The following is a 27,165-nucleotide window of genomic DNA, read 5'->3' as shown; positions in this document are numbered from 1 at the left end:
ACTGTGCAAAACAGCAAATTAAAATTAATGCTCTAATAGGCTGCAAAGTGTTCATATGTTTGATCTGAAATCCACTTAAATGTTTCCATTCAACTCTCCATTCAGGAAACAGTCATTACTCCTAATGTGAGTTGCATTCTAAAGTCTGTGAGCAGTAGATATTTAGAAATTAATAAGACAACAGATTTCTTAATTGACTTTTGGAACTAGTTTCTAAAGCCAGTTCTTAACAAACAGTAAAAGCTCTAAAAAAGAATTTAAATACTCAGTTGGAAAACACTTCTATAAATCTTCTGTAAAGCTACTACAAATATGCAAGAAGATGTACACTTCCCTAATATTGTTAAACTTTTATGAATACTAATAACATCAATAAAGACTACAAAACAATTGATTCTGAATTCAACAACCCACTTCTTGCAAATTTACACCTTGGCACTTCGTCCTTACAGACATATGCCCACATTGGCAAAGTCAATGCTCCTCAGGCAATCCTTGTCCCTGCTAATGGTGCAATTTCAGTGTTAAAAAGTCAAAGCATGGAATTAATGCAAATGCTTTGTGGAAGCACTAATGTGGAACTTCAGAAAAAACCCAAATCCTTCTGAAATCCTTTAAAATAATATTTATGAAGCCAACAGAAGCAGAGGCATAGCTGTCAGCCAGGCACCAGCGAGCACTGCGGGAATGCTGCTGCGGGCTGGGGGTGACGCTGTGCCTGAGGGGCCACCTCTGCAAGAGAAGGAAACCCCTCTGAGGCTTTGCACCATAAAACCTTGTCTATGTTCCTGGCAGTGAAAGACTGAACAAGTGACATTGCAGGAGGCCATCCAGACAAACAGTGATGTTGTCTGTCCTGCTGAGACAAGTGAGAGAGAGAGACTGAAGAAGCAAGAGGCTGAAGGCAGATCAGACCAAACGCTGAAGCTCTGTACTTGGATATCCTCACAGCTGACAGAGGAGTACAGCCTGAAGACATTTCTTCATTAAAATAGTATCCTAAACATAGCAAATGTTGGCACAGGCCATCACACTGTAACAGGTATTGCTTGTACCAGTACAAAGCACACTGAAGGAAGGATGGGGAAGAAAGGAGATCTGGTAAAGAAATCTCTGACAGGAGCTGGGAGGCATCACAGACATCAACAGTATGTGAGCAAACTGCCAGAGAATTCCAGTAGGTTCAGAGCATCCTAGGTATAATCCTTGGCTGAGGGGAAAAGACAGACATGGAGAGATCAGAGCCTTATTTCACAGTGAAGAGCCACAAAGATGACAGGACAAGGATTTGTACAGGGCAGAGGGACCCTGCCAAGATGGACAAAGCAGCCACTTGTAGGAGCATGTGGTCCAGACAGAACATCTAATAGACAGAACAAATGTGAAGAGCATCAACTGATAGCAAGACTTTTGGGGCTGAAAACTGCATTAGCAGTCCCAGGACTGACCACACAAACTGTAAATGGAATTAGAGATAATTATATCTCAAAAGTTATAAACTGCAGCTCCTAGTCAGAAGAACCATAAAGGAAAATCCAAAGTCTATACTGTAGAGCAAAAATACAACAAGCTGAAGGATTTGTAAATAAAAGGGAAATAAGGAGAGGAAATCCTAGAAAAGTAAGCAACTTAACAGAGGCTATGTACTATCCTGGATACAGAAAAACAGACTCAGTGAGAGAATTAGGAAACCAAAAGGGGATGACACATATCCTGTGAGTACATCTCGTGAACATGGAAAGGAAGCAAAATATCACTTCTAGGAGGATAACCTCCATATTTGTGATACCTATCCTTTGATGAGTGATACATAGGTTAGTAGGGTAGGCAGACAACCCTGCACATCACTCAGCACATTTATTAATGTCAAGAATTCATAGACAAACACCAAGAAAAACAACATGACAAATGAGTTGCATGTGGCAACATTACAGAAGATGGTCTCTGTAGATTCATCCTTCCAACTCAAACTCACTATTTTCTCTTCTTCAGTTTAGTTGTTCTAATACTTCCATTTGTGCCACACACTGCCTTCTTGTTTGGGTGGGGAAATTGTTCTGTGAGCTGATTCAGAGATAGGACTGTGCATCACTTAGCTAGAAAACACATCCACTTCTAATAACAGATGCCACCCAAATAAGAAAGGCAGAGGACCTCTTCTTGAAAACTGGGTAGCTACTTTTCCTTTATTTTTAATTTTTGCCAGAACCATGCATGCCTCAGATTTCTTAAACCCACTGCAACACTTGATCAAAATCATCTAACAAGACTGATGTCATGAGAAAGGGCTGCAGGATCACATGTACAGACTGCATCTCCTTAAAATGGGCTTTTTGCAGCCCTGTTGCCCAAGCTCTGAAAGGCCTGCTTTGTTTTATTTCATCTTGAATCACGCCTTTATTAGGATAAGGATGTGGAAAAACTACCTTGAACTTTATCATTACTAACTAGAAGACTACGTTATGAATTATTACAGCACTTGAAATCCTCAGGAAATAGGAACCCAGAGCCACTCTGCAGGGTCAGCACAAAGAACAGGAAGATGACCAAGTTGGCTCCTGAACTTCAAGAGGACCCTGTTGGCAGAGTGCAGGAACATCCATCCTCAAGGACCCTCCCAGTATTTCTGGAAGGTCAAGTGAAATATGCAGGAAACTAGAATAAGATTTAAGACAAGCCTAAATGAGAATTCAGCAAAAACTTCTTTCCTTTCTAGATATAAACGTTTCGAGATAACAAACATGCTGAATACATGGAAAACTCTAAATTAAACCTTAAAGAAACAGCGTGCAAAATATGAACTCTCAATGTTATCCTGGATGTGAAAACTAGAGGTTGAGATAGGATGGACCAATGCAAAGAACAACAAAAAGAACACGCTTAAGAAATATAAAACAAACCAGCAAATCAGCCTAACAACAGTCAAGTGCAGTTCACTGAGAAAGGAGACCCCTTCAAACTGCCCTGCTCTCCCTACCACAGCTTATTAGTGCTGTGATGAACATGCCAGAAAGGGATTAAAATGAAGAAGTGGCCTAAAAAGCAGGGGACTAATGCTATCATGCACAATTAATCTAGCAAGTAGGGAAAAAACAAAGAGTTGCTTTTCAAGTTTTTCATTTAAGGGAAATACCACAAAACAATGTAAAAATTATTTTCTGCATTGAAAAAATACCCCTAGCCTCAAGATGTAATGGAAATTATGTTTTAACAAAAGATGTGATTTGTAATACAATTTATTAACACAAGCAAAGTACCTCAAAGTAGGCTCTCAACATCAGGAGTACACATGTTTTCTCTCTTTTGGTACCATTTTGTGACCCAATGCCAAACTTTAAAAATCCCTGCTTGAATCAGATCATTAAATGGCATCAAGAGATTTCCCAACAGCTGAGTCAGGTGAGTTTAAGAGAATGCTGAACTAAGTGCTTATGTACATAAAAAAACCCCACAATCCCCACTTCTTGCAAAAGCTACAAGTCACACTTGGGATTTCCACCTTGCATGGAGCCCATGCACAACTGAATCTCTCAGGGTGTTTTTCACAAGCAGGGGAGGATTTGGTCTGGTGCTGATGACCCATACTGGATGGGAGGAATGCAGAAAGTACTCCAAAAGATTGTGATCAACAACTCAGTATTTGAATTACAGCCTTCATTGTTTTAGAGAGATTCCTGTGAGATTTTTATTTAAAGGCAGAAGTAGGCTCATATGCACCTTGGAAGCCCTGACACAAGCTAGATCATTACTGACACTGCTCTCTGAAAACATGCAAGGTCACCTACTGAAGAGTTCACATATTGCAAGCATTTTAAAACAATCCCTTCTACACAGTGATCCATTACTCACTATGTGGGCAGCAACTCTGTCAGCTGGTCACCTGCCACAGCCTCACCATTAATAACACCTGCTGAACGTGGTACTGCCTGCCTGATGCCAAGTACTGCCTGCTTGGGCATGGTCATCCAGCTTAACATGTCCCTGTTGTCAGCCTTGTTCCAACAATTCCAATAAACTGAGAGGGTTTATCGGTAGGGGCAACACACATGGAGCAACCAGCCTCCCCCGGCTGCTCTTTCCTGCACAAGAGTGCTTTTATCAACCCCAGATGTACTCTATAACTGCAGGGCCTTACAGAAGATAATCCTCATATCCAAACACAAACCAGAAATATTGACGTTTTGTCACACACTCAATTTGAATTATGTTGCTCAAGCCCATATAACCAGAAGGATAATGTATATGGTAAATATAAAATTCAGTAGGACAGGAAAAGTGAACCAAGGAGCTACTGTACAGAAGTCATCTGAGAGACAGGTTTACCAAGTAAAAATACACAAGCAAACAACCACAATTTTTTCAGTAATTCCTGTGATAATTGAAAATCAGCTGCTACAGCATCTGGGAAGTCCACAAGCACCAGAAAGCAAAATTAATTGACCCAAAATGTAAAGCTCACAGCCTTCCTGTTGCTGTCCCATGAACTGCCCTATGTGAACTCTCCACAGGATTAATCCCAATAGCTACTGTGATGTCCATGAAAATCCATGACTCTAGAGCAGCTCCAGAGGACTTGGCTCATATGTTGACAACACCAGTGTCCTCTGTTTTCTGAGGCATCTTTCTGCCTGTTGCCACTGACCCCACAGCAGAGATGAGCACACCCCTGCAAAACACACAGGACTGTACAGAGAAACATCCACTTAAAAATATTAATTCTTTTTTCATTCTCTGCTGTTGGTCTGAACTGAGGTTCATCATTTGTGCTTCCCTCGTATTTAGAAGTTAAAAGAATGCAATAAATCTTACAAAATGTCTTTATAGATGAGTCCAAGCAGAAAAAGGAGGCCATTACAAGCTGTGGAATGCAGCATTCTAGGGAGAAAAATAAATCATGACAGACCCAAGGATCCAGAGATTAAAAACAAAAATATAAATGCAGTATTTTACCCTTTTCTCCTGGAGAGATTTACTGTCTAATTAGATACTTAAAATACAGGACAAGGATGCTCTCCATAAATCTAAAGTAATTTAAGATCAAATGTAAAGCACAAGAACTATTGACATTGTAAAATTCTTCAGCTAATCATGACAAGAATGCAACCCAAGTAATGTTTTGTCCAGTAATTTACTATTTTTCTGTATCACTTGACCTTAGACACCCACTGTGTTGTTCCAAAATAGTATTTCAGACAACAAGATGTACTAGGGCCAAGGTTTGCTTTGATGTAATGCAGTTGAATCTCTATCAAAGTAGGCAGAAAGCTCCACAATGAAGTTTGTTACCTATGAAACAATGGAGGAGAATGAAATAATTTTACTTAAAACATTTATTGATGTCAGGAAAAAAATATTACCAATCTGCTATCTGTGGCTTTCTGGCCTTTTCTTCAAACAATTGTCCCATACACACATCAACTGAGAATCAGTCTATTTTCCACCTGTTTTGTAAATTTTCCCCCTGTTTTGTGCTGGGAACCACTGCACTCCCTGGCCTCCCTTACCCCTTAGATGTTAATCTTGATCTCTTAATGGAAAATGTCTAAATGACCACTCTGTACACCATTGTACCCACCCAATCAGTTGAGTAACACAGAGCCTAGTTGTGGTAATCCTACATTTTATCCTTACCCTCTGCTCACTTTGGTTCCTGCCATTTTCAGTATTTGTTCTTTGTCCTGTCAGTCAACCCTCCTCCAAATCCTTCCTCCCAGTGATCCCTTCTCTTACTCATTGGGGCCTGGGACACCTGTGTCAGTAGCTGCTCCCAGGTTCAAGTGCTGAAATGCTGGTACCTGCCCTGAAGCCTTCCTCTCCCTCTCCCCAGCCTCCAGCAGGGACAGCACCAGTGAGGACTTGCAGCACCTCCCCAAGTGCCTTTCCTACTACAACTTTCAGGTTCTCACACCTACACAGAATATCCCTTTCTGCTCCCAAGCTCCACAGTAAGGGGAAGCACGCTGCCAGGATGGCAGCCCTGGTGAGTGCCACAGCAGAGCTCAGCAACCCACTGAATTGTGCCTCTTTATTGTTCCTCCACAGGCTGACCACTGTCAACAATCTTGTCTGATCAACACTTCCTACTCAACACCCATTCCACGAGAGGTATTTCAAGCTTAGTTCACTCTCTGAACCATTTCCATTCATAGACAAGCTCTGCCATCAAGTAAGAACAAGCTCCTAATTACAGGTTCACCACTTACGACCCTTCAATTTGGCTTCCATACAGAGACAATTAAGAAATTTAATTTGAACTAAACACATTCCTTTTACCTAGATTACACTACTGTACACTAAGCCTCTAGGCAGTCCATATAATTCTTACAAGCAAAAAACAAAAAGCTGCATCTTTAACTTTCTTTCCAAGTGACCTTGTACAACTTACCTGCAGGCACCACAAAGCTCATAGTTTAAGAAACCCACTTTTAAATACTGTCACTGCAGTACTAAGAAAATGTGCAACATCTCTCACATGTCACCAGCACCTTCTTCATGATGCAAAACTGCTCCTTGCTGTTTGTGAACAAAGAAGTGAGAGAACTGCAGCTGCCCAAGCTTTCCCACAATGCTGGACCAGGTGAAGCAGTCCAAGGGATACACAGGAAATGCACTCCAGCTCCCTGACAGGCAGCCAGTCAGCAGCAAGGTCTGGCCACACAGAAACCCAGGGAGGAGGCTCTGACCTGCACGTCACTGCAAGATGAGACAGAGAGCAGACCCCTCATAGCAGAGAACAGAAGGTCTGGGCCCTTGTTCCCCATGGTTCAATCTCCATCTGTCTTGGGACACCCCACCAAAGACACTCCCAAATCAGTGTCACTGCAAGGAGCACCCAGTAAAGAGATGTAATGGCAATCACTCCTTTTGCTTTCAGTGCACATCACCTTAACTATCCCAAAGGACAAGGGCTGAAAACTGATGGTACCTGCAGGAGGAAGACCAGAACACTAAAAACTCTCACCCTTCATCCATCATTTTCCACACAATGAAAAACCACGTCTGTGGGCAATGCCAGGCACTGAAAGCATTAGCTTTCCTCTCAACATTAGTTACTGTGCAAGTGAAACTTTTTCCAGTTTGTATTTATTCTGTGATTCATGGAAATAAACAACAATGACTATTTGCAATTGAATGAACAAAGCGGAATTTGAGTAATATGCCCCACTATCAAGAAGTGGAACAAATATGGTCAATAAGCAGCCTACAAATTATATCAGCTTTTTTGAGACACAAAGCAATTAATCTTAATAGGTCTATTTTCTAAGAACAAAATAAAAAAGGAAAAAGCCCTGCAGATAGCTGGCTGGACTGACTCCGAAACTAGAATAGGAGCAGCCTGTGTGCAACTCCATAGCAGTGAAATCAGGGACAATGTTTCCATGGGAGCTGGAGCTCTAAAGGAACATTGCTCTAGAGCAAGCCTTGTCCCAAATGAAGGCTCACCAGAGAAGGTGATACTCCAGTGATGCTCTCTGGGATTCCAAACAAAACTTGAGCAATGCCACTGTGAGCCTTTTGGCTTCATCCCTCTACATTCTTCTCAACCCAACACTTCACATGAACTGACCCTGCCTGGGCTGCCAGAGTAGCCCCCATGGCCTGTGGGTGCCAGTGGTGCCCAAACCCTGTAGGAATTGTCCCACCTGAAAGAACTCATGCACAGGGGGACCAGAAGCTACCTGGGGAGCTACTGCCAGGCACAGATTTCCATCAGGAAAGTTTCTGGCACTTACCACCACCATATGATTGCCAAAACCAAAGAGGCTCTGCCACAACACCAGCTGTAATGGATGAAAGGTCCTTGCAGTGCAAGCTGGTCCCCCCACAGCCACTGGGCTGGGGTGCTCCTTCCCCTGCAAGGCTGCTGCTGCAGAGGGCTGGGAGAGAATTAAAAGAAAACCTAAAGAAAGGTTTTGGCATGAAAATGGAGGGTCTTCACAGCAGATTTCCATGTGCTGAGACAATTTGGGGTTTAGGTTTCCTTCACCCCTCCTGCCAGGCAGCAGCCAACCCCTCAGATGCAGCCAGACACCGAAGGTCTTGCTCCAGCTCATGGCTTGCTCACCTGGTCCTGGCTGGGTGTCAGGAGATGACAGACCTGCAGGAGCACCCAGCAGGCTCCAGTGCCAGGGCCACCTTCACAACAGCTGGGAGACAACCAACATGGCCAGGAGCCAGGCTGGAGAACAGCCAGCACTGACTGCACTTGGCTGCTGGCAGCATGATCCAGTGCACTCCCACAGCAATGCAGCAGCCAGGGAGGTCTGCAAGGTCTCACAACTCTCAACACCTCCATCCTGAAAGACACCACCCACAGAGGCTCGAGCAGTAACCTCCCAGACCCAATTCACTCACACCTTCTTTTCCTGCAGGTCTTACACCACTGGCAACACAGCAAAACATGCTTCTCCTCCAGAGCTTTCCAACACCAACTCCACCTCCACCTCTTGAAAACCTCCCATACTTCCAGTAATTTCCTTCCTACCTCTCCTTCCTACCCCACACCTCTGCCCCTTGCCATTATGGTCCCAGTTTCCCTCCCGGTGCCCTCTCCTGCCCATCACCTCCCCACAGGTAAATGTGTTCCTCTGGAACTACCCTGTCCCAGCTGTCAAGGCAAGAACTTGCTTTTCAACCCACACATGCACTTCATTTTGAATTCAAAGCATCCAGTCCCTGAAACACCGGCAGAGGTGCATCTCAGTCCAGCTGTCAGTCAACAGTTCCCTGTCTGTTCTGCCCACACCCAAGGGAGGACCTAAATGTCACAGGAAACACAAAAGGCTTGTCTGACAACAAATTAATGCTCTACTTGAAACAGGAGTGTAAATGTTATGTGAGCCACCCTAAATACATTGGGGCATTAAGATAATATAGAGCAAGAATAGGATACTGGCAGGCATTAGTCATAAACCTAGTGCTGAGGGCAAAAAACACCCTCTGCACTGATTGTTGTTAAAGCTGCTTGTGAATTAAAGACAACTTGCATACTTACAAAGGAAGTCCATAAACATGCAATCTCAGCTTTCACATCTCCTGACAACTTTTAACTATAAACATCTCAATTTACATTTCCCTCAGTTTGTTTGTTTTTTTTTTTTAATTTCTTAAAATCTTGGCTTGAATTTCGCTACTATAAGTTCTGCATGCCTCACAGCAACAATATTTGATTGTACTCAGCTTTTTAATCAAACAACCTTTTGTTCACAACAGCAATGTGCCTGCTCCTATAGGACCTTGCCTTAATTTAAAGAAACACCTTTTACATCTTTACATATTGACATATTTCCAGAGAAGCAGAATAGGCAAGAGATGGACATGAGAGTGAATTGGTGGAGCTTGAATTTATCTTTGAGGGATTCGATTTTGGGTTCTTATGAACCCACTCCAGTGAAATGTAGATAAGGGTCTACTTTCATATTTGCTTGTTAAAAAAAGAAATAGTTTTAGGGGTTTTTTCCTTTATGATACAAGAATAAAAAAATCTAAATGAGAGTTGGTACAAAGCTCTGTATGAGTTTGCAGAGATCACAGATCATAGACTATCTCAAGTTGAGAGGGACCTTAAGGATCATGGAGTCAGCTCCCTCTTCCTTGCAGAACTACCTAAAACTAAACCAAGTGACTAACAGCATTGTCCAGATGTGCCTTGAACTCTGTCAGGCTTGGTGCCATACCCATTTCCCTGGGAAGCCTGTTCTAGTGGCCAACCACCCTCTGGGTGAAGATTCTACCCCTAAAATCTAACCTAACCATTCACACACACATACACACATCATGTAATTGTCGCTGAAATTTCCGCTTAGGCTGTGAAAGCCTAAGTCCAAACTGAAGCATGAATTATATGTTTTAGAAGACAGCAAAAGCCCTTTGATATTTCTTTTCAAAGTTAACTTTTGATTTTTTTTTCTAAATATTACAAAATGGCATTTCTGCAGTATCCCCAGTTGCCTTGCAAAGACAAAGTGACCTCTCCCCTTCACCAGCACACTGCACTCCCACCCACACTCCAGGCACTACTTACTGCTGCACAAGCCCAAAAACAGGAACTGGGTACAACCCTGGCATGAGCCCCAGCCCCTCACTTGCTCTTTTCTCATCTTTAAAGGATCAGAGGGGCTTTTCACTAAGCCAGCATTTACTCCCTGCTATTCCTGCAGGTTGCCCAAGGTGAGAGGTTTTGACACAGCTATACTGCTAGGAAGACAGCCAAGGGCATATTTAATCTACAGCTCAAAGAGGTCCTTTAAACGAGGTAACTGTCAACAAATCTTCCCTTACCCCAAAACTTTCAGGTGTACAATAGTAACTTACACTGAGGGAGGAGAGAGAGGGAAAGAGGTGCAAAAGGGAGGAACTGGAGCCCTGAATATAGAAAGCTCCTAAGAACCACAAAAACAAATATGGACATGATGAGCCATAACACACAATGGAGAATGCTCAAAGCAGAATTATGGACAGGTGAACATGAAACATTGGGTATTTTCCCCAAAACTAAGCACACAGTAGTTTCTACAGCAGCCTAGTCAACAAGGCTATGCCATCTCAAAGTTGACTTTTACATTGCATGCTGATCTGTAACAATCATCAGGCTTTCAGGAAAATGCTGTCTGAGGAGAAACAGCAAGGCCACTCCCTCTGTCACTACAGCCATTAATTCAGCTGAACAGCAACTGGGAATTTTTCCAGTTCTGACCTAAGATAATGGAAGGTGCCCTTAAATAACTGCAGAAGGAGGTGACCTCTTCTTACTTATATGCCTGGTTCTGACATGCAGAGGTAATTGCAATTACACTGTAAGCAGCGACAGACCAGTGCTCAGCAGGTGTCCAAAGCTGCCTTTTAACCTACCCAAGTTAGCATTGGGTCCCACAACAGCCTAGTTTCCCCTGCCTAAGAAGGCACCCTAAATATCAATAAATTATTTTTTGCTAGCATGGAAGCACTGTCAAATAGAAAAAGTAAGTCCAGGTGGTTTATCCACACTCAGAATTAGGCAGCGCCATTCATAACCACTGCCAGGGGCAGCACTGTCTTGGTGGTAAAGAAGAGGTCTCAGTCTAGGCTGGAATTGAATCTCAGCTGGCTTCACATAGCATGAGCACAGCTTCCTCCTACCCATACGTGGATTAACTAGGATCTCTGCACATGTGGTCCAGAGGCACATGACAGTCCATGACTAGAACTAGCCTAGAACTAAGGAGGAAGGCATTGATCATTCACTCAGCTGTCCTGCTGACCTCCCTGGGCCCCATAGTGAAGCTCCCCATAGCCTGTGGCAGCGCCAAAAGGGGTAAGATGCCATGGCAGAAAGCTGCATGCATTAGGAATGGATTTACTGGCTTAGCCAGACATAAAGAGAAGATCAGCTTCAGCTCTGCACCCCAGTGAACCTCTCTTCTCAGAGGCTCAGACACTGAACCTCAACAGCCCAGTCCACAGTGCTGTTTCTGTGGCTAGCAACCTGCCAGTGTCTGATTACTGCAAGGTTGGCTGCCCAAGACTGCATTAATTATATGCAGTAATCCCTCCTGAGAGGCACTGCTCTCACATGCTTTGCTAGCAGGACCATGACAAAAGATTCTGTGTCTACAGAGGGAAGGAGCAAGGGACCTTTCCTCCCTACTAGCAGACAGCCATGGGTCACTGCAGAGGGCAGGGGGTCCCTCTGCTCCTACTGCTGCTCAGGCGACTTGGCAAAAATAGCAACTGACAGGTGAAGGTGGAAGAAAGGGGAGGAAGAATTCTGAATTTCTATACAGTAAGCAAAAAACTTGGGCCTTTCTTAATATATTAACTAATCAAGGAGATTTCAGCATCAAAAATTATCATAAAAATAATCTTGAAAAAAGCACAAAACCATCTTATTTTACAGTTCTATGGAGCGTATTCTGCCCTTGGAATCTTACTTTTCTCCAGGACCAGTGTGCTTAGACAACAGCAGCAGTCTCCAGCAGATGACCACTGACAGCTCCTGGAGAAGCACTGTGGGTCAGTGAGCATTGCTACTGCTCAGCCAGCATGTCACAGCAGGGCTTTGCTTTGCTCTCTTCAACCAGGAATTCCTCCTAAAAAGTTACCCAGTCCCTTTGCTAGCTGTGCCACACAGCAAAGCATAAAGCTTCAAGACTCTCAGGGCCCTCATGGTTGCATGTCATCCTCACAACATTCCCACCATCATTTTAGGCTGAACTGTGCTAGAGAGCCCCAACAGTGTTCAGTAAGGAAATCTGAAACTTCCCAAACCAGCATAATGGGGACTGGCTCTCCATCCCCCCGCCCTTCCCAGCACTGTTAGCTGCAGCAAGAGGAGAGTCTGCTGCCAGGAAGAACAAAACAGGTTTGGACAAGCATGAAACCAAGCTGCACGTATCTCTAGATAGCAGCCAAGGCAGTTAAGCCTTTTCCATTACAAACGTGAAACCCAGATCCACACCCCGAGAGCCCAACTGGCCCCGTCAACCGAGATCACTCAGACCCTGTGCAGCTGGAGCTGGAGGCTCCTGCAACTTCAGGAATCTGAAATTCAGTCTGATTTAAGATCAACAAAACCAGCTAAATATTGCACAACGGTTCAATAATGAAACCACAGCGAAAAGAGATTGAAGCAGTGGAGTTAAAAAAAAAAGGCATCACATTCATTAAAAATTTAAAAATAAACCCTACTGTACCTTGTTTTGAAAAGGTGCAGAAATAAGGAAGAGAGCATAAATGCATATTGATCCTCTAGTTCAAAATCTTCAAAAATGTGAAAGATGTGAAAAAGAGAAATTGCTTATTTACAAGGAGCACAGTCACCTTCTAACTTGCACTGAAGTTGCACACTGCACTCCTGGGCTGCTGCAGGAGCATTGCTCAGATTTAATACACAGCCAGGTACCAATTACTTAGGCTCTCTTAAATGCATACTAGTAAATTTATTTTATTATTACTCAAATAAAGCATTCATTGTTAGGAATGCAAGAGTGGACTCTTTCTTTGACTGAAACTTTTTTAGGAAAAATCCCTACCTTTTTGCTATAAAGTTTTACAGTGTCTAGTACAAAAACCTCTTGGAGTTTTTTTAGATACGAATATGAAAACACTTCTAAATTTTAATATGTCTGTCTAGTTTGGGGGAAAACAATATTACATTCTTTTGCTTGGTAATATTACAAGGAGCACGAACAAATATACCAGGCCCAGGGGCCCAAGAATTCACAGAGCAGCTTAAAAGACCTTTTCTTCCTTCTGTCCTAAGAGTCTCTACAAATTCCCCTTTCTTACATCCTTAGAGATAATATTGCATATAATACTGTTCATTTTCTGTTATTGTGCAGGTAAGAATCTCCTTTCAATGCACTTGGGAAGCTTGTGGATGTTAAGTACAAAATCTACATTAAAAAAAGAAAAATTATAGCAGGTTTGAATATAGGTTGTCTTGGTCATATTCCTGTGGTAGGCTTCCCTGAAGAAAAGGACAAGTTCACTGCTAGAACTTGGTGAGGAGACAGGAACACCAACTGTTCATTGCAGGGCATGAAACCAGAGATACAGGCAGATGGAGTGGTTGAGAAATGGAATACTTTTGAAAGCCATGTCATAAGTCTTATTGCATGGCACAGATATTGCTCTATGTGTGAGAAAGTGCACTATATACAAGTAAAGGAAAGAAGTTGCTCTTGGCTATACAAGTTTGAGAGACTGTTCTATATGTACTCCCATAAAATCTGCATATAAACTGGCTGGTTTACATTTGAATTATAAAACTCCTGCCCTGCATGAAGAAAAAGGCCAAACTGAATTACACACATGAAGATGACTCTCCTTATTAAAAGGTGTGTGTGCAATTTTACTTTCCACAGGTTGCCTGTGCTTACATTTGAAAACCACAGTTGAATCACATACCAGATATGTGTATGCTGGAGAAGCCCAATTACCACTGGTTCCCATGATACCAGCAAAGTGTAATTCACAGCACTATTTTTTCCACCCCAAATAAGGACAGTACTACTTCAGAAGTTGTGTCAGAATTATGGAGACAGACAACAAAGATGTCTTATATTCAGAGAATTACTTGGTAGCTTTACACATAACCATAATGTTTATATCTCTGGAAAGAAAAACCCAAACTGTTGCTGCAAAGAAAAATATACCAGTACTTTTCTGTCTTTGTAAGGATACTGCTGTTTGTTTTTGAATTTACTTTGACAAACCTCAAGCACATCAAGCAGTAAAAGCTCCAGCTTATATCCTTTAAAATAAGGGCTAGCCAGAAGTCCAACATGAAACATGTGAAATTACTTTAACATGTTACTAAAAACTGATTAGAACAGATAGATTAAAACTGGACTATCTTTTCTGCTTGTTTGCATTGGAGGAAAGATTGTGAGAGATACATGGATATGGCAATCTCATATACTAGTGAATAGTGTTGCCCTCTACTTACCCTCCCAGACTACTCTCAGTACCCAAACAAGTTTATTTTACTGTGTTTTCTGATAAATATACATCTTGGAATTCAGCTTCAGAGATCCCTGCTAGCAACAAAAGGCTGCCTTTTCAATGTTCTCTTCCACTAAAGATGTGACTCCTCTCACCTCCCAAGACAGGTTCAGCTTATAGATACACAATCTCACTGAGGGTGCCATCTCCCTGTTAGGACACCAACCAGTCATTCCTTTTGTAAATGACACTTTCAGTGCATAGGCCTGAACATGAAACAGGCTTGGAGAACAGGCAATGAAGCTGCATGTCCACTCAGGACAGCACTGATGGCAGATAAGCCCAGGCAGGTGTGAGTCCTAATGCCCTGCACTGACAGACACTGGGGATTTTTTCATCCCAGTCCCTATCCCTCTAAATGCTAGGATTATTCACCATCAATTTCCAATAGTCTGCAAAGATCCTTATGTTGTTCATTATGATTTCTGGTGGAATGCAGTCTGGTAGATTAAATCTGTAGTTTCTAGAGCATGCTTCAATCCTACAGCCAACGATTATGAAGCTAAAGAGACCATTATGACCTTTTGATGTGAGTAGCTATGTAACATAGGAAAACCCAGAAATAACTAAATTCAGTTTCTATTTAGCAAAGTCTGAGACCTGAGATACTGCAAATCTCTTTCCTTCCCCCTGAAGTATCTTGCATTCACTACCACTCATTTGGATATTGATTTTTGCTATTCACAATATTAACTTTAGCTAATAGAGGAAATGTTCTCTACAGGCACTTCTTGTGCAAGCTAATGGTTCCCAATTCATGCCCATCTGATTTTTAAAGCCTGAGTTTAGTGATGTTGTGTGTGATACCCAAATTCAGTTGTCCTCATCCAAGAGCCATGAAGCCCATGGCTCCAATAATGTACCATCACATTTTACATCATGCAGGCAAATCCACTCTCAGTGGTGTGGAAAGTACAGACCATAGGACAGACACATCTGGGCAGTTTCATAAAGGGGGCAGAGGTACTGCCTAATACCCAAGTGCAAGTGTGGTTGTAGCTCTGCTTAATATCAAGGCAATCATGGAAACACAGCCTCAGCAATAAAGAAAGATGTTTCATGGAGCAACAAATGAGCAAAGTGCATCTGTGGACACAGCAGGGCAAGACTGGTTCCCACTGCACCACTGTGTGCAGCATACCTGGAGTCTAAAACAGACACTATGTCAAAAGTCCAGTGCTCTGGATTGAAGGCCAGACTTGGGCCTTTGAGTAACTGGTTATGCTTGGCACAGCTAGAGCACAGAGGTAATGAAGGGAAAAATATGTTTTCCATTAGTACTACTTCAAGTAGAAATCTTCATACCAGTATATTCATGCACTTTTTTGTTAGCATATACTCTGACAAACAACACACAGCTAACTAGGCAAAGCCTGCAAAAATCTCTAACAATAAGTTACATCCCCAGAGGTATCAGTGAGTAATCACTCAACTTCATTTAGTTCAAGACAGGTAGGTAAAAGAAAATCTTATTTTTTTTCTAGTATGGTTTAAAAATTAAACTTAAATCAAAATCTAAAAATTAATTTATTCTTATAAGATTCCTTTGTTGTAAAGAATATAGAACTAATACTTTATTGGAAGTTCTAAATACTGGGCTTCACTTACATGAAAAAGTTCAGTCAAACCAACAAATTTGCTGATACTACCCTTACAAGCCCTTGCATGCTTTGCAGATTCAACAGAAAATACACAGTCTTGTGCTTCTCTGCAAAAATATTACTATGATGTGGTTTCCAAAGAAAGAAATTAAGTTTCATTGTAGCTGAAATTTTCAGAGAATGAAATGGCTCAAAAAGGCTTCAACTCAGGCGCTGGAAGATGAGCACAAAATCTTAATACCAAATATTCAGCAGCTGCTGGCAATAAATTTAGCATCCCTGAAAGCAAGCTATACAGGTTCCTACCACTATCTAAATTAGAGCACCTGATTTCAATTATCATTTTTAATAGTGTTTGATTTAACTGGTCTGACCAAGACCAAAATAGGTCCCCTTATCAGATGTTGCACAAAAAGACAGAACCTCCACCCTACCACGAGACTGTCCATAAACAGTGCTTCATGTTCCCAAGCAGGGAAGCAGCACCTGCAGCCCAAGTACTGGGAGAGGAAACCTGTTGGTGAGGGGAAGGTATAACCTGGACTATCAGGATGCACTTCTGGAGAGGACAAGCCGAAGAGAGCACATGCCGGGCACACAACTCATCAAAGGGATTATTAAGTCAATAACGAAGCTGCAGCAGCACTCATTTTGATCTCCTCTGTCTGCTCCTGCTTCTCTAAGGTGACTCAAGCACCCAGATATGCAGGGCTGCCAACAGAGAGCAAGCAACCACTGTTCTCCACACAAATTCACTTCTCATCACCAGAGGCTTCTCCCGTTAGGACAGGTCTACACCAGACCCTGCTGATGCATCCTGTGAATCACAGATACCAGGCTTTCCCAGCAGAGGCCCTTGACCTCACCATGATTACACTGATGCTGCTTTCTCAGTGAATTTTCTTTTGCTCATGGGGCTACTGGGGTTACTTATTCCAGGGTTAGCAGTCGGGGAAGTGCTAGCACATCTGCCAAAATGTTTTTCCAGGCCCCTTGGGGCACAGTTCAATCCAATTAAAACACGCACAAAAGCAATAAAACTCAAAAATTATTCCCTTGGTGCTGTGGGCTCCAGCAGTCCAAAGGTCCTTCCCTCTACTACAGTGCCAGCAACATGAAGTCAAACCCCCTCCAACAGAGCTGTATCAGCTATTTCTGAAATCTCTTGACCCTTTTCCACGTGCATTTGAGACATAAACCATGCTGACTGAACTGGGATCCTTGGACATAAAGGAAATTTTTCTGCCCACTTGAGTAAAAAACTGAGAACAGTTTTGCCCCCATAAAATCAGCACCTAACTCAAGCATGTCCTTCCTCCCATACAGCTGCCCATACAGAGTGAAACCACTCTGCCACATCAGCTGAAATTACAGTGGTAGCAGTGCCCACACAGGATTTTTATTTTGACTTTGCACAACCCACTTCCTAAAAGGAAAAAGTGCTGTGAAGAAAAGGAGGTGTGAAAGAATCTCATTTCTAAACCACAGTGCAAATGTGAGTTAGCAGGTGAAGCCTTGTCAACTCAGTGATCTCTGAAAGATGCTTTGAACCAGGGGAGAGACATCTCCTTGGAGCACACTACTACAGGCAGATGCTCTGAATGGAATACTGACCACAGGAAACAGATTCCACAGTTCAAGCTATTGAGGCCCACAATATGCCACATAGGAAGGGTACAGGACACACTCCCAAAACACAAAGGAGTTTTAAATATCAGTAAGACACTACCACCTTGCCTGGAGATCTCAGAAGACAACAGTGCTGAGACAGGTTCAGGCAAGCACTCCCACTAGATTGTTGGGCAAAGAAGTGCATTCAGACCAGCAACCAGTAAATGTTTACTTCCAGTGGGAAGAGGCTGCCAGGAGGGCAGGTTCTGGTTACTCCATCAACCACACACTGTGCTCACATCAGATAGACAGCTTTAACCCTGCTGGGTGCTCACCTTGCCAACCTCAGGCTACGTCCACCCTGCAGGGATGGCAACAGGATCTCTGGCTAAAGTGAAAACCAGGGCAGGTCCTGCCAGAGAACTGCTGCACATATGGCTGCTGAACTTACAGGGACCTGGGAAGTGTCATGGGGTGTGTTCATCAGTATTTTCTATTAGGAACAATGCTTATGTTCCCATGGTTACAGACCTGCTTCAGACTATGTACAATGGAAAGTTGCAATTCTTCTCAAATGAAATAAAACCAAAGAATGCTGTTTGATGGTGGTTTGGTTTTTTGACCTGCAGACCTATTTTCAAACACAAACCAAGAGGTGAATAACAGACCTTTTAATACTAAATTTATACACCCAGAAACTAGGTTTTCCATGAGTTCAGAGACCAAAACTCAGACACTTACCACTACCATGTAGTTCAATACACTTGTAACAGATTCAAGATCTTTTAAAAGAAAGTTCAAACTCCATTTGTACTCCAACAGCAAGAGCTGGCTTTTCTTCCAAGCCTCTTCACAAACCTCTTGTTCAATAATGAGCTTTCAAAACTATGGTAAAATTCATTGCTCCCTTTATACTCATCTCATTATCCTGGCCTCTTGCTGTGCTTGCTCCTTTTAAATGGATGGAGCAAGTATTAGCTTGATTACCTACCACACATCAAGTTTTCAGCTGAGGTTAGTAATATACATCTATAACAAACGATAAGATCTCTACTAATTTACTATTAAATGAATAAAGCTGGAGATTTTATTTTTGCCTTGCATCTGACAGATAGTGAGAGCACACCTTACCTTTCTGACATGCTCTAACTTTTGCATGCAGGCACAAATGATAAGAATTCAAATCAAGGCCAAAACTCAGGTATCATAAAAGAACTGAACAGAATATATCCATTTGCATCCATATGTAGAAAACAAAAAAATAGAAGTACAAAGAAGTGCCTCAGGAATACTGAAGTCAATACACAACAAGAAAAAGTTTTAAGACCTGAAGTTGGCAACAGCACATTTTGATGAGAAAATTAAATTAAACCACATGCCTGTTCAAAATACAGCTTACTGAGAAAGTAAAGAAAATAATCTAAACAAAACAGTTAAAAAATAATTTAATTGCTTTATTTTCCAGAGTTTATTCACAAGGCCTTGCACATTCAGGCACAGATAGCCAAGTGTGCATTCAGATAAAGCAGCATAAAGGAAGGGAAGTTGGAATTAATGCTGACAAATCATGGAAGTCCCACCACTCTGGGTGACTCCAACTCAGCAGACATGTCAGGACAACGTAGCAAGATGCTCTGCTGCTGGCAAACCTGTGCTGACACAGACACTAATTGTTTTTTTCAGTGGTAGGCTCGTATTTTTTTTGTCTAACAGAAATGCAGATCACTTCTTAAGTTTCATAACTGGAAATTTGCAAATAGTATTCACAAACTCATGTCAGTCATCAAGCATCCTGTGGTTCTCTTGGCTGAAGGCAACAGCCAGAACCTGTCATCTACATAAATGCTAGAAAAAGTTAAAATCACAAGCACAAAAAACCGGGAGAGAGCTCTAAACCTAAGGAACCTCTCTCTGGCAAGTCCATTTCCAATGGTTTTGGCACTACAAGTTAGTCAATTTTGCTTTAAGCCCTGCTTGGTCCAGCGGCGTAACAAATGGATGAGGATCTCCACGTGTTACTGTTCTGCAACAAAGATGAAACAGTAGCTGATGCACACATCTACTTGTATTAAATTTGTGGGTTTAAGCACTCAAACCTTTTCAAAGAGTGAAAGAGAATCGCTACAATAATTTCCAGAATTCCCCGCTACTGCAAGAACAGGTCTGAGCCTATCAGTACCAATCAAGCTCATTTTAAATACGCATAATAGCCCCCACAACATTTGTTTATTGAAATTTACTGTGGGACTGGGGATAAGTTTGGTGTATTTTCTGCATTAATTTGCAAAGCCAGAGCTTTTTAAACAAAGTGCTGGAGTCAGCAGGACCCGAGGTTCTCCCCAACCACTGATTCAGTGTCTGACCTCGAAGAAGTCCCTCACCTCGCCATAAATCTGCCAGCCCAGCTGTGAAACAGGATGAAAGCAGGACTATCCCACAAAATGCATGCTGCAACTCGTTTGGCCTTCTGTAAAATAAACATAACGCCCCCTCAAAACAAACCCGACCAACTAAACAATGTGTTTTTTTCTGTACACAAAGCACTTTGTACTGTACAAAAATGGAGTGCTTTACCAAGTGGGAGGGAAATGGATGTAAATATTTACACATGTACTGCAAAGAGCTGTTACTCACTCTAGGGATGTGCATGCTGGTAGCTGTACAATTCAAGAACTACATCAGCATAGAGGGGTGCCTTCACTCAACAGAAATAACACTCTGGTCTCTGGAAAGCATGCACTGTGCCAAAGAGGGTAAGGAAAGAACTGACATTAAGGGGACAGTTCCTGCCAGATTGGAAACCAAATTACCTTCAAATAAAACAGCAGTTTCATCTACTCCTGTAATTAAGCTCTGAATACTTGTAGCTTTGTTGAAACTCAATCTCCAATTGTCCATCATCTCACAAACTCTTCCATAGGCAAGGTATTTTGGACTGGTAAGTCTAGAAATACAGAGGACAACTATTTCTCCTTATGCAGTTTGTGCTTGATTGCCCCTTATGCCTGCCCAGAAGAAAAGTTAATGCTAAGGTTGTGAGGAGAAAGGTCACCTCAGCCAGTAACTCACCTGCTCCCATTGTGTCCTGCTGCAAATGCAGGACCTGCTGTTTACATCCCTCCACACTTGAGATACTATGGAGGTGACAGGACACTGTCTTCAGAGTAATACTTCTACCAGTGTATTTCAATCACTGGCACATAATCCCAAATGCAAATTAAAAATAGAGATAAAACCTGTGCAGTGTAAGGGAAAGAGGCTGACTGGATTTCCTTTCACATGGCAAAGTCTGGCACCATTAATTCACAAGTCCTAACAGCTCAAGATACCACTTAGCAGTGTTGAAAAAACCTGGGACCAGATTCCAACAGCTTCCTTATAAGTTAATTTCATCTTCCACTATAAAAATTGGTCTGTCCCTTTAGAAATTTCTCGACAAAAGAGCATTGGCTACTGTTTCCCATTGCTATCACTTCAAAGGTGAGTTTGCTTTACAAGCGTAAGTGTGGTAATGCTTGTCCCTAGTGTGCTATTCAATTGAACACTCCAATTAAGACGTTTCTTTCCATTTTCATACACAAATAGAGGAAGCACTGCTTGCACCTGCAACCTTGAACCACATGTGATAAGGTGCTTAGAATTTACATAGCATCCACACTAAAACTGATAAGTGCATCACATTGTACACAAGTTAGAAGTTATACAAAAAATGCATGGCTTGAGAGCAGCTTCCACAGCCCTGAATCTCCATGGTATCTGAATCTTTGTCGACTTCAAGCTACCTAATCTGCTCTAAGGACATAATGTACAGTACACTGTTTGTTCAGCTTGTGGAGAGTCAGATTTAAGGATTTCATATTCACACAGCACTGACTCAAGTGGTGACGTTCAAGGACTTTTCAAAGTGCATCTGTGGAGTTTATCAATACCACAAGTTGAACACTACTCTACCTGACTGTTTTCTATAGCCAAGGCCTCAGGTTTTGCTTTAATCTAGCATCAGTGTGATGCTATAACTGAAAAATCAAGCCTTCACTTGGAAAACTTCTGTAGGCTACTGCTGTCCACCTTTTTCCTACAGATATAGACCTGTGTGTGATGCAGAGTAAACACATTCTAAGTCCACTGATTTTAAGAAACAGTAAACATACATACATATATATATATATATATATATATGTATCTGTGTGAGCACCTACACACGTTTCCCCATTTAATCATCTATACAAGATATGTACACATGACAATACTTTCCAGAAGAGCTGTATCAGCCTATTAGGGGCATTAAGACACTGTACTGCATTGCAATAGCTCTGCTCATTTCTGAAATGTGAACAAATGCATTTGATACGTACACTGTCAGCATGCTTGGGATTAACAGAGATCAGCAACCAATTTGGAGTAATTGAATATTCACAGTAGCGTCTGGTCTGATCTGTTAACACAGTCACACACAGGGAATGTAGAGCAAGCATTTTTAAAAATGTCCAGAAAAACAGCCCAGAAGAAAACCAAGGGTACTGCTTAAGAAGAAATGGACCCACAGCAGCCTTAGGCTTCTTGGCCTCCTGTTCACCTTCTGCACAGTCTTTGCTGGCTGCAGCCCGTACCCATACCAAGGGTTTTGTTCATGCACAAACTCAGTGCAGTGATCACGTTCTTCCTAGAAATCCATGCTCATGTGCTGGACTTACCAAGACTTTGTCACGCTCCCTTTGCCTTCCTGATCACACAGTAATACTGCCCTCTCTTCCCCCCCACTGAGGACATGTGAAAAACATTAACATATCTCAAATGCCTAGCAGACCTTGAAGTATCCTTGTCAGACCTTTACATTTCCTGGGCAAATCTTGTGGTGACAGGAGCTCTCTGTAATTGCATTTGCACCAGTAATGATGCACTGATAACACCAATGAAGTCTGGCCATCAGACTTCAATGTATATGAAATGCCTGCTTGAAAACAGCATTAATAATTGAATGGATGTATTGTTTACTTCTAATTAGAACTCCTTGCTAATACTAGTGAAAAAATACACTTTCAAGTAAAATACATGCAATTATAGGCTCGTGTCACTTCTACCTATTAAAACTGCTCACTTCCCAAATGTGTTTCCCAATTCTGCTCCATGTGGAAAGCTTTGGAGCAAGTATTCAGTGGCAGGTACGCATCTTACTAGTGAGGCATGCTTTTTCAAAGGAGCTTATTTTATCATCATAGGCAAAACAGTACTTTTGTGTCATTCAGGCCTACATAACTGTCGTAATTTGATACATGAACATTCTACCAGACTGTTCATTGAAGAGGCAAGTTTTATTTAAATATAGAGCAATTGTTTCCAAGAGGCAAGATTTTATCTTTCCTGTGAAAGTCATCAGATCTACAAAGTTACAAATCACTGGAGAAAAATCAAGCAGCAAGCCTTCAGCAAAGCCTGAGACATCCAGCAGCCAAACAAACCCCTTGGGAAAGGCCTTCTGCCCTTGGCATGCTCAGATGCTGCTGAGCAAGACCTCCCCTGGCAGCTCCAACATGCTGCTGTTGCTGCTGTCCCTGGCCAAAGCCTGCAAACAGATGATGAGGAGGTCATCAGACCCTCGTGCCCATGGTGAGCTGAAGGAGGTGAGCTTTGTGCTTTGCTGAGCTTTCCTGGGTCTACAGTGAGGTCCCCCCACTGCCCTGCTCCTGGCTGGGGAGCGCAGTGGTCCTGGCCATCACCTACCCAGACAGACAGACAGACAGACAGACACTGTGCTCCCAGGGACTGCCAGCCTGCCCTGTGCCCTGACCTGCCAGAGCATGTACACATGCACTCGTGTGCCAGAGAGAAAAGCAGGGAGCAGGGCTGCAGGCATGAATGAGCAGGGTGAATGGGAACTGAACCTGAAGCAGAAGCTTGCAGAGACCAAACAAGTAAAAGTACAGGAGCCCATGCATGGAAAACAGAACAAAGGGCAGTAAGAGGCACAAAAAACCCCTCAAACAAACAAAAAAAGAATGAACAAGGAAGAGCACTAGGGCACTTTGAGGAAGCACTCTTTGCTTCTACCCTCACATGTACACAACCTTGCAACTCCAGAACACCCAGAAGCTGCTTAGAGATGGCTGATACTGCTCTCCCTGGTACAGGTCCCTCTACAGCGTGTGCCACAGCCACCTAACTGCAAAAGGGCAGAATACTGCATACTACAGTGCAAAAAGAGGCCCTGCAGCATTTCTGAACTCTCCAGGGTATGACTTTGCAACACAGAGGGGCTTTCTCCATGTCCATTTTGTGACTGTCCTTGGTTAAGTCAGCTTGGGTAGATAAATCTCCTTAAATCGTCTCTCAGCTTCACCATGTGTATGCTAAACAGGACCTGGCTTGTTTTACAAAATAAAGAGTGCTGGATGAGGAGGAGGCACATGACCTACACTAACATTTTCTTCCCCTGGTTTAGCATAAATAAAGCACCACTATGAAAGAGCGCTTAAAGTTCCTTTTGCAGCTAACATTGAAAGAGTTTATTATCACACTGCAGAAATGCTTTAGGGGAAATGTTGCTCTGATAGTGTTCTCATGAGCACACTTGACGTTTTCAAACTAGTCACTTTGAAATGTTCAAGAATACAAATGTCACGAGGCTCCCAAAGGTTCAATGACACATCTTATCACAAAGTGAAGCTCCTCTGCTGCATGCTAAAAGAACCTGAAGCTCTGCAAGTACTTCATCTTTCAAACAGTATTTCCAACATCAAGCTTTAAAAGTGATCTGACATTGAAACACCAGTCTGGCTGCTCAGATATAGTTTGTTTAAAGTTAGCTTGTATAGTGAAGGGTACCTGCAGCTGCAGAACATCCCCCTTTGTTTCTGTATTTCTCTAGCATACAGAGGTAACTTGGATTTCAGGAACTACTTGAATGACCACAGGATAGGGCAAAGATCAAATGAGCTTTCCATCTATAGAACCAGCACAATGCAGCCAGAGGCACCGCAGCCTTCCCTAGAGGGGAAGTCTCCTTTCCTACAGAGTCATCACCCCACCTTGCCATATCTGCTGTCCAGCCCATGGGATCACCAGCACACATAATCAGTACCCCACACACCTGCCCAATGGCTACACTTTTAAAATTATTCCAATGACTTGGAATAGCAATGTAACAAAAGATTTTTTACAGCTCACGCGCTTAAGCATAGTCCTCAGTCCCTGACAGAGAAGTGGGGCAGGGATGGGACATGGTTCTGCCAAACAGTGGCTCCCAGGGGGCTGACCGTAAAGGAGAGTAGGACAGTGGCCTCTGCTCACCACTATCAACTTTTTAAATGGTGCTTCCACATGCACTAGCATTTTCTCAGAAGCCATCATTGTGTAAAATCCTGTCCAGAATTATCCAGTCATTTGACTTTTCAATTAAAAAAAAAAAAGTATGAAAATAAAAAATCTATATAATAAAAATAGGGCACTCTAGGCCATTTGTGTTTTGCTCAACTCATCCTCTCCAAATAAAAATCTCAGAGTTCACCTACTATTTACTGTACCTTTGTACTGTAAGGTACAAAGCCTCACCAGAGCAAAACTGAGCAATGCCTTGTTGCAGAACAAAGTATCCCCACACATAATTGTGCTTAACCTAAACCATATGTTCCTAAAAACACCAACTATGCTGAACAATGAGACTAGCCTCACATCCAAGGGAATTTAGGAACAGGGGAACAACCGAAGTGACAAGCTTGCTCATCACGGAGCTACAGATTCATTGTTGTCGTCGTTTTTTGGCACGATGTTGCCTGAATTCCTTCCCATGTTTTGTGAACAGCTGAACTGTGTTCCCTCACAAAAGAAATTAATATGGCAGCCTGTGTACATCTGCTTTAATCTTAAAACAAAGCAGTTTTGCTATCTTTAGTACAAGCATAATAAAGGCACCAAAAAAAGACAGATGGTTTGGATTTTCTTTGCAGAAAGCAAGAGAGAAGACTGACATCTCAACTGTTTACGTAGCCACAACCCATTACGTGGTCACAGCAAACCAGGGGGAATGCAGAAAGCACCTCTTTGTCAGCGTCTCACATGCTGACTGCTTTCAGTCAGGTCATATAAAAAGCATGAAACAACTCTGCTCACACATAAATGCTTTTGTTCATACAGATTTAATTTATATTGGTAGGAAAACACTTAACAACGGCCACGCTAATGCCAAATAAATTAATTTCAGTAAAGTTAGAGCAAACACTACCGTTATGTTTAGGCAGCACAGAACAAAACCCTTGAAAACCCAACATTAAGGGAGTTATTTATGGTCATTGCTCAGCCCTCCTGCCCCCATCATTTGTGCATTAGAAAACTCCTGACTGCTCACTTGCAAACTTCCTGACTTCTGACCAAAACTGGCCATGCACTGATAGCCCAAAAGTTCATTTTGCAGGGATAATATAATCACCCTGCCCTGGCAGTTGGGATGGGTTTGGGGGTTTGGTTTTTAGGTTTTTGCTTTGTTTTGCTTTGGTGGTTTTTTTGGGTTTTTTTTAATCTCACTTCAGGATTAAAACTTTCCCTTTCCTGAAATCAATCAAACGGATAGTGGTTTTGGCAGAAATGCAAGTAACAGGAAAAAAGTAAGGACAGAACATGTGCAACATATCCAAGAGGTAATTCGTAACTCACTCTGTATTTCTTAAATAATAGATACATAGTTCAGGGAAAAGTACACACAAAAAGAGGTTTCTTCCTATTACCCTTTAACAAATATTCAGAGAATGGCAGTCATGTAAAAATATCACCCTTGATATAAAGGGATAAAAAGCCAAGCTGAATTAACTACAGAATTAGGGGCAGAAAAATGTTCTCTGATACAGATATTGCTTCCTTTATCATAATTAAATGCCTTTTTAATATTTCCATGTTGGAGAATTTAAGAGACCCAAATTAATGATTTTTCCAATTAGCAAGTACTTAGAAAGTAAAAGATGATGGCACACATGGAAAAAACCTGAAACACTTGTTCAATTTGTGAGTGCTTCCACTTGAGCTGGTGCTCAAGCAGGGTACTGACAAATAACACGTGGGGTTTAGAGGCAGCGTTTCCATGAAGGAAAACGTTTGCTGCAGTTGCATTAAACTCTTACCAGGCACGGGGAGGCTTTTGTGCACTGCAGTTACACTCCATTAAATGCCTCACAGGAGGCTGGGGTGGCACGGCTCAGTGGGCCTGTGGGACACGTGGGCGTGCAGGGCACGTGCAGCTCTGCAGCATCGCTGGCGCCTTCCTGCAGAGAGCAGCGATGGAGCCAGCCGGGCAAGCGGGGCACAGCCCCCCTCCTGGCAGCTCCTTTCAGGACATACCCCACAGGCTGGGACACCAAAGGGCCCCTGGGGCCGCCAAGAGCAGTTGTGCAAGGCAGGGAGGCCAGAGTCCCTGCGGATGCTCCCGGAGGAAGCTGCCGGCTCACATCTGTCACGAGCTCTGTTTGCAGCGCGTCAACAGATG

General features: G+C 42.5%; 1 protein-coding gene across 1 annotated transcript in view; it reads right to left on the bottom strand.

Moving 5' to 3' along the window:
• Positions 1 to 27,165, bottom strand: part of MYO10 (myosin X) — a 159,469-nt gene that overhangs the window by 89,288 nt on the left and 43,016 nt on the right.

The sequence above is a fragment of the Erithacus rubecula genome (assembly GCF_903797595.1).
Source record: "Erithacus rubecula genome assembly, chromosome: 3".
Taxonomy (NCBI): Eukaryota; Metazoa; Chordata; class Aves; order Passeriformes; family Muscicapidae; genus Erithacus; species Erithacus rubecula.
The sequence above is the reverse complement of the archived record's forward strand: the minus strand, read 5'-3'. Positions and strand labels throughout refer to the sequence as shown.